The sequence below is a fragment of the Aethalodelphis obliquidens genome, unplaced genomic scaffold (assembly GCF_003676395.1).
Source record: "Aethalodelphis obliquidens isolate GAN/ISIS:26980383/991018 unplaced genomic scaffold, ASM367639v1 scaffold14, whole genome shotgun sequence".
In the NCBI taxonomy this organism is placed as follows: Eukaryota; Metazoa; Chordata; class Mammalia; order Artiodactyla; family Delphinidae; genus Aethalodelphis; species Aethalodelphis obliquidens.
Window position 1 is genome coordinate 17676706 of NW_020837958.1, and position 18063 is coordinate 17694768.

At 41.1% G+C, this 18063-nt stretch overlaps 1 long non-coding RNA gene across 1 annotated transcript in view; it reads left to right on the forward strand.

Moving 5' to 3' along the window:
• LOC113624884 (uncharacterized) overlaps positions 1-17852 on the forward strand; it is a 99863-nt gene extending 82011 nt beyond the window's left edge. Inside the window, exon 4 of the long non-coding RNA XR_003434505.1 lies at positions 17649-17852. This is a non-coding gene — a long non-coding RNA (uncharacterized LOC113624884). The remainder of the gene's footprint in view (positions 1-17648) is intronic.
• The last annotated feature ends 211 nt before the right edge of the window (positions 17853-18063 follow it).

Here is an 18063-nt window from a genome sequence, read left to right on the forward strand (position 1 = left end):
TTAGTCATTTAAATTTATTTCCTTTATTTAAATTACAAAGTAATGTATAACATATATGATGTGATAATTCCATACAAAGTGCTAAATTTTTATTAAGTTTTTACCCTACCAGATTACCCAACAATAGTTGAGCTGCACTGTCCAGTATGGCAGCCACTAGCCACATGTGGCTATTAAGCGCTTGAAATGCATCTAGTCCAAATTAACATGTACTGTAAGTGGAAGATACCCACTGGATTTCAAAGACAAAATAAGAGTGCATGTAAGCTATCTTAATGATTTTTGTATTGATTACATTGAAATGACATTATTTTAAACAAAATTTATCATTAAGTCAATCTCACCTACTTCTTTTTCTTTAAAAGTACTTTATTTTAAAATGTGTTACTAGAAAATTTTAAATCACGTAAGTGGATCACATATTTCTATTGCACAGCACTAGTATAGAACTTGTCAGCTAATGTAAATTTTCAGAGGTCACAAGACTTACTCACTGGTCTAAAGTCTGGTCCTTGTTCATTACACATTGCCAGCCTAGGTCAATTGGTAAAACCCTGAAAAAATAATAAACTGAAAAGCCCACTGGTTGTCAATATTTATAAATATGAAGATACAATAATGTACTTTATATTTTTCAGGGAAGGGGTCAGGAAGGTCAGTCTCCATATTAGCAGGTAAACTTCCTGTTCTCATCCACGGGGGCAGTCAGATGGGCCTCTAATTCATTTCATCATAACAGTTTATGATGTTTCGCAGCTTCCTTAAGCTCATGCATGTCCTTTAAGTATTACTGCCCTCATTTTACAGAGCATAGACATTTATCGAGCAATTACTCTGTACCAATCACTGTGCTAAATGTGTACATCAACAGCCTAATGAATTACATATTACTATTATCTGTACATTATAAATAAAGAAATGAGGGTCAGAGCAGTGTATTAACCCAATGTCACAGTAAGTAAGTGGCAGAGCTTCAAGTCCAGACCAGGCAAGGAGACTCCAGGGTCCCTGTTATTCTTCCTTCAGTCATATAACTATTTGCTAGACAGACTGGACTAGTGGAGGAGAAGCACCCAGGAACTAAAAGGCATTGCCACTTCTCTGCATTAACATTGTGTGTGTGTGAATTTTAGAGAAGCCCCATTTGATTCCAGACAAGAGAGAACCAGCAACTAGGGAGATTAGAAGAGCAGAGACTTAGAAAGAAGAGAGAGGAGAAGGGTATGGAAACTATACAATGAATCATTAATCCAAGGAGACGTGTTAGAAAACTGGAGTCTGAAACTGAATCAATGGGGTAAAAAGACGGGACACTAAACAATGAGTTAACTTTCATTGAACATGTAAGTGCTAAGCTTAGTGCTAAATATTTTACATGCACAATTTTAATTTAATCCTTACAGGAACCATAAAATAAGTATTATAATCATCTTCATTTTAAATATGAGGAAACTGTGACATAGAGAGTTCAAATATCTTTACCAAGTTCATGCAGCTGGTAAATGGGGGAACTGAAATTCAAACCCAGGCTGTCTGGTTCTAGGGCCTGTGCTTTTACCTATTACACTGTTCTATCAGCCACTCTCATCAGAACACAATTCAGACTATTTTAGAATAAATACACGTATACTTCCATGCCCTTTAGAATAAATTTTTATTCTTTCACTATGTGTGCAAAGAGGGAGTCACGCTGGAAGACCAAGATATTGTCTTACCTTCTACAAAAGAAGAAAGTTCTTCAAAATAAAACCTGTCATTTACAGAAAGCATGAAGAAAAAATGAGGCAGGAAGCATTTCTTAGATAATTCAACCATCACTATGGCATAGAAAAATCGCCAAATATTCCATGTACTTGCCCACATCGTCTAGCTTCTTTGCATTTAGATTGGGGCCATGTGACTAGTTCTGGCCAATGGGCTGTGAGCAGAAGTGAAGTGTTTTATTTGTGGGCTATATTTTATTTGTGGGTAAAAATCTCTTGCATGACTCTCCAGTGCTCTCTCTCCTTTCTGTGGGTACAGCAGAGGCTTTGTCTTCCTGGTGATGCACCTAGAAGTTGATAGAGCCTGACAGCCTGTGTCCTTGGACGGATGTGTAGAGCACAGTCTCCTCTGGCTTAGATATGTAGCATGGGAAAGAAATTAACCTTTATTGTGTTACATCATTGAGAATTTGAGGTTCTTTTGTTAGTGTACCATAACCCAGCCTATTCTGACTTAAGTCTTTACCAGGTTACCTAGAGGGCATAACAGCCTGCTTGACTTTGTATGTTGCCAAACCACAGGAAGAGGATAAAAACATACAACTGAAGCCAGAAATATGCTCTAATATGATTTTCAGAATTGTCCTTTGCTTTTCCAAAACTTTCAATCCCCCCACTCTGTGCTCTCTCTGTTCCTCCTGCAGAGCAGGGCAAAACCACAGCATCTATGCAAGTTATCTTTAACAAGACTCCTTTGCCCGGATTTGTTTCCTTCCTTGAAGCAGTTTAGAATGCTTAGGTGCTTTCTAGACATTCCATCGCTCCATTGCTTTTCAACAAACAACAACAGAAACATCAATAATGGCAGCAAAACTAAACCCTCCAGAAAATTATTAAAAAACACCAGCTGATTTTATAGCTGCTCTACTTGTTCGAAATGGCTAGGGCAGCTTCCTTTGCAAAACAGATTGCTAGAACCTAAAATTTGTCCGAGGGATAATAACTTCTGGTATGAAGATCTAATCTCATATCTAATAATAACAATTAAATATAGGTAGAAGGTTGAGAAACCAGGTTGATGGTGTGAGTCTTCATAAATATTGGCAAATTCTAGAGAATTTCCTTTTCTTTCTCAATATACAAATGACCCTATCTGAATCGATATCAGACCACACGCCTTTGTTTCTGACCCTTTGCTCTCTTGACATCTATCTGCCACAATTCACTAAGAAACCTAAAAGGGGAATGGAGATGCTTTGAAAGAGAGACGTATATGTTTAAAGAAGACAAAAGATAATTTATTGCTTTAATTCTACTTTGCCTCAAGAGTTATTTATATCACATTTAAAAAATTACTTTCACCTTTATTATCTCAGTTTATTCCCAATCAATCCTCAGAAAAATCTTTTAAGGTGGCAGGACAGACATCCCTATTACAATAAGGCAAAGAATTAAACCACTGAGTGACTTGCCAGTGGTTACACTGAGTGGCAGAATTTTGACTTGTAGCTCAGCTTTTTATAAAAAACAGGGAATTTAAAGCATTCTATTTTAGGTGACTCCAGGGTTTATTTTTAGCACAGAGAAAGAGAGTGATTTCAGGAGCACAATATGACAGAGACTTCTATTTGTCCCCTGATATCCATTCTCTTTCTAGTCTCCCACACGAATAGACTTTGTAGGTGGGTATATGTCTGCCTAGAACAAAGAGTAAAACACCCCTACCTCCCTTTCAGCCAAGAATGGCCACGTTTTGAACAAAAAGATACGTAAGTAGAATGTTTTTTGGCAGTTTTTGGAACTTCAGGGGACAGGTGGCAAGCAGCTTTTGCCCCTTTTTCTTCCTTCTTGTCCTATCCTTCCTCCATCCTGCCCCTTGTAAGGTGGGTGTGTCATTTTGGACTAAGAGGGCAAGGGCTACACTCTATAGTCGGTGGTACAGTGACCTAGAAGCACATGAGTTGCTGAGGACTTTTCACAGTAGTCTAGCCCTAGACTACTGAACTTCAAAATTTTACAGGAAAGGGAAAACAATCTCTATCTTGTTTAGGCCACTATTATTTTGGGTCTCCATTACTTCAAGCTGAATGACTCTCACTAATACATGTGGTCAAAGTCATTATCTCAGGGCAGAGTTCCCATTCTTAGGGAACTCTTAGGGGATGCCTCTGGTACCATGAGATGAACCTGAGATTGAGTCTTGGCCATAAGATATTGGAAACCTCAAAACTGCGGAAGTTGCCATTTTAAAACTACAGGTTATCGTCTTCTAAGATGGAGATTTTTTTTTTAACATCTTTATTGGAGTATAATTACTTTACAGTGTTAGTTTCTGCCGTATAACAAAGTGAATCAGCTATATGTATACATTCATCCCCATATCTTCTCCCTCTTGCGTCTCCCTCCCACCCTCTATCCCACCCCTCTAGGTGGTCACAAAGCACTGAGCTGATCTCCCTGTGCTATGCAGCTGCTTCCCACTAGCTATCTATTTTATGTTTGGTAGTGTATATATGTCCATGCCACTCTCTCACTTTGTCACAGCTTACCCTTCTCCCTCTCCATATCCTCAAGTCCATTCTCTAGTAGGTCTGTGTCTTTTTTCCCGTCTTACTCCTAGGTTCTTCATGACCTTTTTTTTTTCTTTCTTAGATTCCATATATATGTGTTAGCATACGGTATTTGTTTTTCTCTTTCTGACTTCCTTCACTCTGTATGACAGACTCTAGGTCCATCCACCTCACTAAAATAACTCAATTTCGTTTCATTTTATGGCTGAGTAATATTCCATTGTATATATGTGCCACATCTTCTTTATCCACTCATCCAATGATGGACACTTAGGTTGCTTCCATCTCCTGGCTATTGTAAATAGAGCTGCAATGAACATTGTGGTACATGACTATTTTGAATTACGGTTTTCTCAGGGTAGATGCCCAGTAATGGGATTGCTGGGTCGTATGGTAGTTCTGTTTTTAGTTTTTTTAAGGAACCTCCATACTGTTCTCCATAAGTGGCTGTATCAATTTACATTCCCACCAACAGTGCAAGAGGATTCCCTTTTCTCCGCACCCTCTCCAGAATTTATTGTTTGTAGATTTTTTGATGATGGCCATTCTGACCTGTGTGAGGTGATACCTTGTATCACACATTGTAGTTTTGATTTGCATTTCTCTAATGATTAGTGATGTTGAGCATCCTTTCATGTGTTTGTTGGCAATCTGTATATATTCTTGGAGAAATGTCTATTTAGCTCTTCTGCCCATTTTTGGATTGGGTTGTTTGTTTTTTTGTTATTGAGCTGCATGAGCTGCTTGTAAATTTTGGAGATTAATCCTTTGTCAGTTGCTTCGTTTGCAAATATTTTCTCCCGTTCTGAGGGTTGTCTTTTCGTCTTGTTTATGTTTTCCTTTGCAGTGCAAAAGCTTTTAAGTTTCTTTAAGTCCCATTTGTGTATATTTGTTTTTATTTCCATATCTCTAGGAGGTGGGTCAAAAAGGATCTTGCTGTGATTGATGTCACAGAGTGTTCTGCCTATGTTTTCCTCTAAGAGTTTTATAGTGTCTGACCTTACATTTAGGTCTTTAATCCATTTTGAGTTTATTTTTGTGTGTGGTGTTAGGGAGTGTTCTAATTTCATTCTTTTACATGTAGCTGTCTAGTTTTCCCAGCACCACTTATTGAAGAGGCTGTCTTTTCTCCACTGTATATTCTTCCCTACCTTATCAAAGATAAGGTGACCATATGTGCATGGGTTTATCTCTGGGCTTTCTATCCTGTTCCACTGATCTATATTTCTGTTTTGGGGCCAGTACAATACTGTCTTGATTACTGTAGCTTTGTAGTATAGTCTGAAGTCCGGGAGCCTGATTCCTCCAGCTCCATTTTTCTTTCTCAAGATTGCTTTGGCTATTCAGGGTCTTTTTTGTTTCCCTACAAATTGTGAAATTCTTTGTTCTAGTTCTGTGAAAAATGCCATTGGTAGTTTGACAGGGATTGCATTAAATCTGTAGATTGCTTTGGTTAGTATAGTCATTTTCACAATGTTGATTCTTCCTGTCCAAGAACATGGTATATTTCTCCATCTGTTTGTATCATGTTTAATTTCGTTCATCAGTGTCTTATAATTTTCTGCATACTGGTCTTTTGTCTCCTGAGGTAGGTTTATTCCTAGGTATTTTATTCTTTTTGTTGCAATAGTAAATGGGAGTGTTTCCTTAATTTCTCTTTCAGATTCTTCATCATTAGTATATAGGAATGCAAGAGGTTTCTGAGTATTAATTTTGTATCCTGCTTCTTTACGAAATTCGTTGATTAGCTCTAGTAGTTTTCTGGTAGCATCGTTAGGATTCTCTATGTATAGTATCATGTCATCTGCAAACAGTGACAGCTTTACTTCTTCTTTTCTGATTTGGATTCCTTTTATTTCCTTTTCTTCTCTGATTTCTGTGGCTAAAACTTCCAAAACTATGTTGAATAATAGTGGTGAGAGTGGGCAGCCTTGTCTTGTTCCTGATCTTAGTGGAAATGGTATCAGTTTTTCACCATTGAGAATGATGTTGGCTGTGGGTTTGTCATATATGGCCTTTATTATGTTGAGGTAAGTTCCCTCTATGCCTACTTTCTTGAATGTTTTTACCATAAATGCTGGTTGAATTTTTTCGAAAGCTTTTTCTGCATCTATTGAGATGATTATATGGTTTTCCTCCTTCAATTTGTTAATATGGTTTATCACATTGATTTATTTGCATATATTGAAGAATCCTTGCATCCTGGTATAAACCCCACTTGGTCATGGTGTATGATCCTTTTAATGTGCTGCTGGATTCTCTTTGCTAGTATTTTGTTGAGGATTTTTGCATCTGTATTCATCAGTGATATTGGCCTGTAGTTTTCTTTTTTTGTGACATCTTTGTCTGGCTTTGGTATCAGGGTGATGGTGGCCTCGTAGAATGAGTTTGGGAGTGTTCCTCCCTTTGCTATATTTTGGAAGGGTTTGAGAAGGATAGGTGTTAGCTCTTCTCTAAATGTTTGATAGAATTCACCTGTGAGTCATCTGGTCCTGGGCTTTTGTTTTTTGGAAGATTTTTAATCACAGTTTCAATTTCAATGCTTGTGATTGGTCTGTTTATATTTTCTATTTCTTTCTGGTTCAGTCTTGGAAGGTTGTGCTTTTCTGAGAATTTGTCTATTTCTTCCAGATTGTCCATTTTATTGGCATATAGTTGCTTGTAGTAATCTCTCATGATCCTTTGTATTTCTTCAGTGTCAGTTGTTACTTTTCCTTTTTCATTTCTAATTCTGTTGATTTGCATCTTCTCCCTTTTTTTATTGATGAGTCTGGCTAATGGTTTATCAATTTTGTTTATCTTCTCAAAGAACCAGCTTTTGGTTTTATTGATCTTTGCTATTGTTTTCTTCTATTCTTTTTCATTTATTTCCGATCTGATCTTTATGATTTCTTTTCTTCTGCTAATTCTGGGGGTTTTTTTTTGTTCTGCTTTTTCTAATTGCTTTATGTGTAAGGTTAGATTGTTTATTTGAGATTTTTCTTGTTTCTTGAGGTAGGATTGTATTGGTATAAACTTCCCTCCTAGAACTGCTTTTGCTGCATCCCATAGGTTTTGGGTCATCGTGTTTTCATTGTCATTTGTTTCTAGGTAGTTTTTGATTTCCTCTTTGATTTCTTCAGTGAGCTCTTGATTATTTAGTAGCGTATTGTTTAGCCTCCATGTGTTCGTAATTTTTACAGTTTTTTTCTTGTAATTGATATCTAGTCTCATAGCATTGTGGTCAGAAAAGATACTTGATACGATTTCAATTTTCTTAAATTTACCAAGGCTTAATTTGTGATCCAAGATATGATCTATCCTGGAGAATGTTCCATGAGCACTTGAGAAGAAAGTGTATTCTGTTGTTTTTGAATGGAATGTCCTACAAATATCAGTTAAGTCCATCTTGTTTAATGTATCATTTAAAACTTGTATTTCCTTATTCATTTTCATGTTGGATGATCTGTCCATTGGTGAAAGTGAGATGTAAAAGTCCCCTACCATGACTGTGTTACTGTCGATTTCCCCTTTTATGGCTGTTATCTTTTGCCTTATGTATTGAGGTGCTCCTATGTTGGGTGCATAACTATTTATAGTTGTTACATCTTCTTCATCGATTGATCCCTGGATCATTATGTAGTGTCCTTCTTTGTCTCTTGTAATAGTCTTTATTTTAACGTCTATTTTGTCTGATATGAGAATTGCTACTCCAGCTTTCTTTTGATTTCCATTTGCATGGAAAATCTTTTTCCATTCCCTCACTTTCAGTCTGTATGTGTCCCTAGGTCTGAAGTGGGTCTCTTGTAGACAGCATATATATGGGTCTTGTTTTTGTATCTTTTCAGCCAGTCTGTGTCTTTTGGTGGAACGTTTAATCCATTTACCTTTAAGGTAGTTATCGATATGTATGTTCCTATTACCATTTTCTCAATTGTTTTGTGTTTGTTATTGTAAGTCTTATCCTCCTCTTGTGTTTCCTGCCTAGAGAAGCTCCTTTAGCATTTGTTGTAAAGCTGCTGTGGTGGTGCTGAATTCTCTTAGCTTTTGCTTGTCTGTAGAGGTTTTAATTTCTCTGTTGAATCTGAATGAAATCCTTGCTGGGTAATCTTGGTTGTAGATTTTTCCCTTTCATCACTTTCAATATGTCCTGCCACTCTCTTCTGGTTTGCAGAGTTTCTGCTGAAAGATCAGCTGTTAACCTTATGGGGATTCCTTTGTATGTTATTTGCTTCTCTTCCCTTGCTGCTTTTAACGTTTTTCCATTCTATTTAATTTTTGATAGTTTGATTATCATGTGTCTTGGCGTGTTTCTCCTTAGATTTATCCTTTATGGCACTCTCTGCGCTTCCTGGACTTGACTGACTATTTCCTTTTCCATATTAGGGAAGCTTTAAACTATAATCTCTTCAGATATTTTCTCAGACCCTTTATCTCTTCTTCTTCTGGGACCCCTATAATTCGAATGTTGGTTCATTTAATGTTGTCCCAGAGGTATCTGAGACTGTCCTCAATTCTTTCCATTCTTTTTTCTTTATTCTGCTCTGCGGTAGTTATTTCCACTATTTTATCTTCCACATCACTTATCCATTATTCTGCCTCAGTTATTCTGCTATTGATTCCTTGTAGAGAATTTTAAATTTCATTTATTACATTGTTCATCATTGTTTGTTTGTTCTTTATTTCTTCTAGGTCCTTTTTAAATGTTTCTTGTATTTTCTCTATTTTATTTCCATGATTTTGGATCATCTTTACTATTACTCTGAAGTCTTTTTCAGGTAGACTACCTATATCCCCTTCATTTGTTTGGTCTGGTGGGTCTTTACCTTGCTCCTTCATCTGCTGTGTGTTTCTCTGTCTTCTCATTTTACTTAACTTACTGTGTTGGAGCCCTCCATAGTTCATAGTTCCCATTGTTTTTGGTATCTGCCCCCAGTGGGTAGGGTTGGTTCTGTGGGTTGTGTAGGCTTCCTGGTGGAGGGGACTGGTGCCTGTGTTCTGGTGGATGAGGCTGGATCTCGTCTTTCTGGTGGGCAGGATCGTGTCTGGTGGTGTGTTTTGGTGTGTCTGTGAACTTATTATAATTTTAGGCAGCCTCTGTGCTAATGGATAGGGTTGTGTTCCTGTCTTGCTAGTTGTTTGGCATAGGGTGTCCAGCATTGCAGCTTGCCGGTTGTTGAGTGGAGCTGGGTCTTAGCATTAAGATGGAGATCTCTGGGAGAGCTTTCGCTATTTGATATTACATAGGGCCGGGGAGTCTCTGGTGGAGCAATATCCTGAGCTTGGCTCTCCCACCTCAGAGACACAGGCCTGACATCCGGCCGGAGCATCAAGGCCCTGTCAGCCCCATGGCTCAGCAGAAAAGGGAGAAGAAAACAGAAAGAAAGAAAAAATAATAAAATGAAATAAAAGAAAGTTATTAAAAATATTATTAAAAATAAAAAATAAAAAAGTAATTAAAAGAGAAAAGAGAAAGAAAGAAGAGAGCAACCAAACCAAACAACAAATCCACCAATGATAACAAGCTCTAAAAACTGTACAAAAAAAAAAAATAATAGGACAGACAGAACCCTAGGACAAATGGTAAAAGCCACGCTATACAGACAAAATCACACAAAGAAGCATATACATACACACTCACAAAAAGAAAAAGGAAAGAAAAAATATATATATATAAAAAAAAAACAAGGAAGAGAGCAACCAAATCAATAAACAAACCTACCAATGATAATAAGCTCTAAATGCTAAAGTAAGATAGACATAAAACCAGAAACACATTAGATGCAGAAAGGAAACCCCAAGTTTACAGTTGCTCCCAAAGTCCACTGCCTCAGTTTTGGTTTGGTCATTGTCTATTCAGGTATCCTACAGATGCAGGTACATCAAGTTGATTGTGGAGATTTAATCCGCTGTTCCTGAGGCTGCTGGGAAAAATTTCCCTTTCTCTTCTTTGTTCACACAGCTCCTGCGGTTCACGTTTGGATTTGGTCCTGCCTGTGAATGTAGGTCACCTGAGGGCATCTGTTCCTGCCCAGACAGGATGGGGTTAAAGTAGCAGATGTTTACGGGGCTCTGGGTCCCTCAGGCTGGTGGGAGGGAGGGGTACGAATGCAGGGCGAGCTTGCGGCAGCAGAGGCTGGCATGACGTTGCAACAGCCTGAGGCGCGCCGTGTGTTCTCCCGGGGAAGTTGTTCCTGGCTCACGGGACCCTGGCAGTGGTTGGCTGCACAGGCTCCCAGGAGGGGAGGTGTGGATAGTGACCTGTGCTTGCACACAGGCTTCTTGGTGGCTGCAGCAGTAGCCTTAGCGTTTCATGCCCATCTCTCGGGTCTGCGCTGATAGCCGCAGCTCGTGCCCATCTCTGGAGCTTGTTTAGGGTGTGCTCTGAATCTCCTCTCCTTTTGCATCCGGAAACAATGGTTTCTTGCCTCTTAGGCAGTTGCAGACTTTTTCCCAGACTCCCTCCCAGCTAGTTGTGGTGCACTAGCCCCCTTCAGGCTGTGTTCACGCAGCCAACCCCAGTCCTCTCCCTGGGATCTGACCTCTGAAGCCCGAGCCTCAGCTTCCAGCCCCTACCCACCCCGGCCGGCAGGTGAGCAGACAGGCCTCTCAGGCTGGTGAGTGCTGGTCAGCACAGATCCTCTGTGCGGGAATCTCTCCGCTTTGCCCTCTGCACCTCTGTTGCTGTTCTCTCTTCCGTGGCTCCAAAGCTTCCCCCCCCACCCACCCCCTGTCTCTGCTAGTGAAGAGGCTTCCTAGTGTGTGGAAACTTTCCTCCTTCACAGCTCCCTCCCAGAGGTGCAGTTCCCATCCCTATTCTTTTGTCTCTGTTTTTCCTTTTTTCTTTTGCCCTACCCAGGTACATGGGGAGTTTCTTGCCTTTTGGGAAGTCTGAGGTCTTCTGCCAGCGTTCAGTAGGTGTTCTGTAGCAGTTTTTCCACATGTAGATGTATTTTTGATGTATTTGTGGGGAGGAAGGTGATCTCCACCTCTTACTCCTCTGCCATCTTGAAGGTCCCCTCCAAAGATGGAGATTTTAATCCATCTTTGGTGCAAAACGTTTTAGTTAGACAAACATACATGTGACATGAGCGATTTTCTTTTTCCATTTCCCTCATTTTCCTTCCTGGCACTGGTAGGAAAAGGGTCTTTGGGCATAATGCATCAATGTGATGCTATTAGAGACAAGAAAGGAATGTTTGGCTTATAGATGCTCAGCTGTGAAAAATTTGAAAAACCCAATATACGGCTATGAAGGAGCCGTGAAAAAAGGATATGTATGGCCTTGATCTGGGAGAGAGTGGGGAAACCAGCAGGCCAGGAACAGAAGGGTAGAAAAGGTAAGCTGGGAAGGAGGGAGGGAGATCAGGGAGAGAAGTTTCTCAGATACTCTTCTGAGTCTGATTCAGTGTGGATCAGAAGTGATCAAGAAAAGTAAAGAGATGTTTGGATGACTCTGAGTATTCCTGAGAGATGTTTATTTCTAATAATCCATCTTTATGCCTGCCCAATGCTGTGGCTTATGTAACCCAATGCTATGGGTTACATAAAGCCAAACCTTTCTTATAAAATGGACATTTTTGTGGATGTGTGACTGGGGGACTAATTGGAAGGAAAATACCATGTCAGTAAAATGAGAACTTGAGGGTATATATTTTTAAATGACTAGATTTAGACTGTCCTGAGGAGGAAGAACTGTTGCATATTGTTGGAGAAAGATGTGTGAGTTCTGGTTAGGGACTTGCCCCAGGAAGATGACAAATGTTTTCTTTGGGGCCCAAGTGACAAAGTGTGGTATAGAGTTAGAGGAACAATTTCCTACCCAGAAGGGAAGCCAGCATCCCTCTCTTTCCCAGCTTAGCAGTTTCAGCAACAATATCTTTGGCCAGAACTTTGGCATTCATACGACGGGCATCATCTGCAGTGGATACTGCTCTCAGGGCCCTAGACACAGGGAGCCAGAGTCTGAGAAAACATGGCAGACACTAGGTAAAGGACGAAACTGGATGCCTGGTCTATGGGCATGTGAGGCACCCCTTTGTGGACCTCTTAAAAAGTTGAGGACACTTTGGGGGAGGTAGGGTCAGGATTCTTCCTGAGGTGGTGGGTAAGGGAGGAGGCTATGGTGAGTCATAAGGTAGTAGAATGAGGATTAATCAAAACAGTGGACTTAAGGTTTTGCAGATAAAGGGAAGAGTCTATGCATACCCCAGAAAAAAGTGAGGGCACAGTGCCTACTAAGAGCTCTGGTGTGAGTAGCTCTAAAGGAGCATGAGGGGGATTGACATAGTTGACAACTGTGTAGTGGAGACTGACTTTACACAGAGACTAGTATATGTGCCAGCTGACCAACTTAATGGATTAGCCCTAAGTTCCATTCGCCCTAAGTTCCATTTTGATCCCTAAGTTCCATTTAGGGATCAGAATTCTGGGGAGGCTCTGAAAGGGTTTTTTTTTTTAAAAAAAAAAACAAAAAAGAAACTGGCTACAGTCAGTAGAGAATCTTCTTATTTAGATTTTAAAATATGAGGTGGGATTTTTTTTAATAGCAAAAAAACCCCATCTCCCTTTGGCACCATGGTGTTTTTATTCAGTATCAGTCCTTTTTCCATTCTTCGGCCAGCAGATTTCTTCCAATATACTAATAAAAGCAGTTTCAGTTAAGTACTTCTACCTCTGGCAGTTTCTTTTGATGTGACATTTCTGCAGACACCACTATTTTAAAAGGCATAAGCCTGAAAGAATAGTTACAAAAAAAAGACAGTGCTTTTGTGTGTGTGTGGGTTGGCACATTTAAGGATTTTTTTTTAAAAAAAATGGGTCATAGGGCTTTTGAAGTGGGTGGAAAGAGCATATATTATAGGCTTATGTACCATTCTGGAGGATAACAGGCAGTTTGATTTTAATAAACTAGGTTGACCCTAGAGTGATGAAAGACATAGAGGCCCATTTTGATTTGTAACTCCAGCAGATAGGTCGTGAGGTAATCAAGAGAGTGTTTATAACATTGAAACATGCCTGGTTTTCATTTGTGCAACACCCCTTCTGCCTCAGCACTCTTCTAGATATACTGAAACAACCCAGACTTCGCCAACTTTTACAAGCACTTTGAAAATCCTGTTGCTTCCCAAGAATCTTTCCAGTTCCACGTTGGGGAGACTTGTACTTGATAACAAATGCTCTTACTAGGGACATCCTAGTAATAGTAAATACCAGTTTTCAAATAATTTTCTTGTGGTTGTTGTCAAAGCGAAAATGGCATAGTAGAAGTAGAGAATGATCAACGAATATACTCAAGTAAATCAATGTTCTGTAGTCTCAGGATAATATAAGGAAAACAATTCCACTGTAGTCTACATCAGAGATCAGCAGTCATTTCTGTAAAGGGCCAGGCAGTCAATATTTTAGGTTTTGTGGGTGTCAGTCCATTTGGGCTGCTATATTAAAATATGACAGATTGAGTAGCTTATAAACAACAGAAATTTCTCAGTTTGGGAGGCCAGAAGTCCAAGACCGAGGCATCAGCAGATTTGGTGTCTGGTGAGAACCTGCTCTCTGGTTCACAGACAGCCATCTTCTCGCTGTGTTCTCATATGGCAGAAAGTGAGGGAGCTCTATGGGGTCTCTTTTATAAGGGCACTGATCCCATTCATGAGGGCCCTACCCTCATGACTTGCATCTCCCAAAGGCCCCACCTTCTAATACCATCACTTTGGTGATTAGATCAACATGAGAATTTGTATAGATACTATTATAAGTGCCACCCAACCAATTTAGTGGATTAGCCCTCAGCTAATCCACACTCAGTACATAGCAGCAGGCCATATGGTCTCTATTGCAGTGATTCAACTCTGCCTTTGTAGTGAGGAAGCAGCCATAGATGATAAATAGATATGGCTGTGTTCCAAAGTTCCAATAAACTTTATTCGTGAAAACTGCCAGTGGGTCAGATTTGGCCCATGGGCAATAGTTTGCAGCCTCCTGGTCTATACTGTCAGAATTGAATTATATAGTGATGGAAAGCTTCTAACAGTGAAATTGTAAGCCAGTGGCTCTCAAAATGTCGTCTCAGGGCCAGCAACATCAGCATCATTGGGGAACTTGTTAGAAATGCAAGTTATTGTGCCTCACCCTTGACCTAGTAAATCAGAAACTCTAGGGGGTGGGGCCTGGCAATTTGTTTTAAGCAGCTCTTCAGGTAATTCTGATGCTCACTTGTTTGAGAACTGCTGTTGTGGGCAAAGTTTTGTTTTGTTTTTTTTTTTGCTGTATGCGGGCCTCTCACTGTTGTGGCCTGTCCCGTTGTGGAGCACAGGCTCCGGACGCACAGGCTCAGGGGCCATGGCTCACGGGCCCAGCCACTCCGTGGCATGTGGGATCTTCCCGGACCGGGGCACGAACCCGTGTCCCCTGCATCGGCAGGCGGACCCTCAACCACTGCGCCACCAGGGAAGCCCATGGGCAAAGTTTTGATTGCAAGAGACAAATCTACCCAAGCTAGCTCAAATAAATATCTTACTGAAAACCAGGATAATTAAAAGTAGTTGCTGCGGGCTTCCCTGGTGGTGCTGTGGTTAAGAATCTGCCTGCCAATGCAGGGGACACGGGTTTGATCCCTCGTCCGGGAAGATCCCACATGCCGCAGAGCACCTAAGCCCGTGCGCCACAACTACTGAGCCTGAGCTCTAGAGCCTGCAAGCCGCAACTACTGAGCCCATGTGCCACAACAACTGAAACCCGTGCACCTAGAGCCCATGCTCCACAACAAGAGAAGCCACCACAGTGAGAAGCCTGCGCACTGCAACGAAGAGTAGCCCCTGCTCACCACAACTAGAGAAAGCCCGTGCGCAGCAATGAAGACACAACACAGCCAAAAAAAAAAAAAGTAGTTGCCGCAATAGGCAATCCCCCAAATTTTGGTGCCTTAACTTAGAAATTTATCTTTTGCTTATGTTATGTCGTGCTTTGGGTGGCCTCTGTTTTGTAGCTTTGTGACCTGGAACTCTTGGCCTCTGAGGTCACTGCAGTGGAGGAAGAGACAGCTAGAGGATTGGATTTTGTATTTTTAAGTGCCAGGGTTGGAAGTGGCCTATATCAGTGCTTCTTGAACTTTAATGTGCATCAGAATCACCTGGGATCTCATTGAAATGAGGATTCTGCTTCAGAGGCCTCAGGTGGAGCCTAACAAGCTCCAAGATGATGGTGTTGCTGCTGTCCTGCAGACCACATGTTGAGAAGCAAGGGCTCATCTCCCTTCTGAACACATCCCATTAGCCTAAACCTCTCACTTGGCCCCAGTCTAACCGCAAAGGGGTTGAGGAGCATAGACTTCCTATGTGCCTCGGAAAAGGCGTTATTTCTGCCACATGAGATTACAATAAACGACCTTACAGAGTCAGGGCTGGAAATAGTCTGAGGCTGCGTGGTCACAATGGTAGGCTAATAACGCTCCCCAGGTGTCATGCAAGATAATATGGCAGGCTAAGGGAATTAGGTTGTAGACAGAAGGGACTTTGGAGATGTGATTAAAGAGCTTGAGATGGGAAGATTGTCTGGATGGGTCCAGTGTAATCATTAGAGTCCTTACAAAAGGGAGGTCTGAGGGTCATAATAGGACATAGTAGGGGAGGCCATGTGACAGCAGAAGTAGGAGAGAAAATGTAATGATGGAAGCAGAGGTTGGAGTGATGATGTAGCTGGAAGGAGGCTACAAATCAAGGAAAGTAGGGGCCTTGAAGAAGCTAGAAAAGGCGAGGGATGTTTGGCTTTTCCTGTAGAGCCTCTGGGAGAAATGCAGTTCTGCCAGCACCTTGATTTAAACACAGTGAGACCCCGTTCAGCCCTCTGACCGCCAGAATTATAAGTTTGTGTTGCTTTAAGTCACTGAGCTTGAGAATATTTTTGTAAGGTTAGAATTGCTTTTATTGGGGGTAGGTGCCTCGGGGTGGGGGGGTTACTGTTCTGCCCTCACAGATGCAGCTGGAAGCTCCCGCCTCTACCCACTGCCTGCCTGGGTTAGTGGAACATGCAAAACTCAGAGGGTAGAGGCACGGGTGGAAGCCACCAAGGCCAGGGGCTGTTTGGAGCGGGAGGGCTGGGTGGTACCTGGCTGGAGGGCCTGGGTTGGCATAGACAGCCCAGCTAGCATCCGTGGGCCAAACTAAGGGGCTGTGGCTTTTCTGGGGGCTGAAGCTTTGTGGGAGAGACAGGCAGACTCCAGGGTGAGGTTCCACCAGTTCAAGGGACCACTAGGCCCACAGGGGAGAATAGCTCTGCAGAAGCCCCCAGCCATGTCCAGCCTGACCCTGGGCTGGCATGCCTGAGAAGCCTGTGATAATTTGTTACAGGAATGTATAAGCACTCTCCTCACTCCTTTTCACGTCTGCTACTCCTCTCTTAATGAGCTTTCAATATTATTTATCCTCTATATGACTGTAGCCATCAGCTTCAAGTCTGTATTCTGATGCTTCAGCTCCACTTCCTTCCAGTTACTGGAACTTTCCTCTACTATTCAGAGTTTCAGGTGAGAAGTTCTGATTGAATCAGATTAGTTTATGGATGGGCCTCCTCTAGGGTCAGTTAACCTGGTCCCATTAACTATGGTCAAGGATTAATTTCACCTGGTTAATGTCCAGTTAGAAGCTGAGTGGGACAGGTAATTATAAACATATTTAATATGCAAGAAATGGAAAAGATTATCATCAGTATTTGCTAGTTACTCTGCTAGATAGACTCTTTACAAGTATTATGCTCATTGGACAGATGAAAAAACTGAGGATTAAAGTTTAATTAATGTCTTCAAGGTAATGAGACCTATGAGGGTAATGTGTGGTGAAATTGAGACCTTAAACCCATATTCGACTTCAACGTCGTGTGCTTTCCTCTACCTTTAGCTCTCAGAGAGCCCAGGAGCTGGTCAGACACTCAGAAAAGCAACTGGCCTTCTTTAAAGATAAAGACAAAGAAAGGCTTTTGCTGAGGATAAATTTGGCCTCCTAAATTGCCAAAGTAAGAAGCTATTCAGTTCTTAGACTTTATCTTACATGACTTTTGTTTACCATTTTTCCGGTTGACTACTCTCCTCTTTTTAAAATAATTGTTTTTTCCTGCAGTCTCCCACTTAATACTTTATCATTAGCTTTCATTCATGTCATTAAATATCCTTATAAAGTTTGTTTTCAATTGTTGGATGAACTTGGTTGATCTAACAACCACTTTCCTACATACAATTGGATAAGCTGTTTCCATTTTTTTCACTATTATAAGCAACACTGCTAGCATATCATAATATTATTCATCTGTATCTGATTCTTTTTCCTAAGGTCAGATTTCTAGAGGTAGGATTAGGAGAATAGGAAAAAGAAAATATATGTATATGTTGGACTACACCCCGCAGGCCTGCATTTCTTGTGATCGCCCAGCCTCGAGACCGAAGAAAGAGCCCCGAGACAGTGACAGAGACATCAGTGGCTTAATGGACATGGAATCTTACCAGCCCAAAGCAAGGTCCTGGAGCAGCATCTCCACTGTGTACAGCAGAAGGTGAGCAAGACATGACAGCAGCCTTCGCTACCCCAGGGGAGAAGGAGGCTACCATTTATAGGGCGAATTGCCGTCGGTGGGCTTATCAGTTATCAGGGTCTAATGAAGCCCTATAATTAAGAGGATTGGGTAGTCATGTGAGTGAAGCAGGGACTGATTGAGCAGGGGATGTACAGTGAGCAAGAGAACAGCCATCTTGGATGGCCTGAGTGTGTATATATATATATAGGGATTGGGGTGAGGGGGGCCTGTAGACTGGCTCAGCTTGA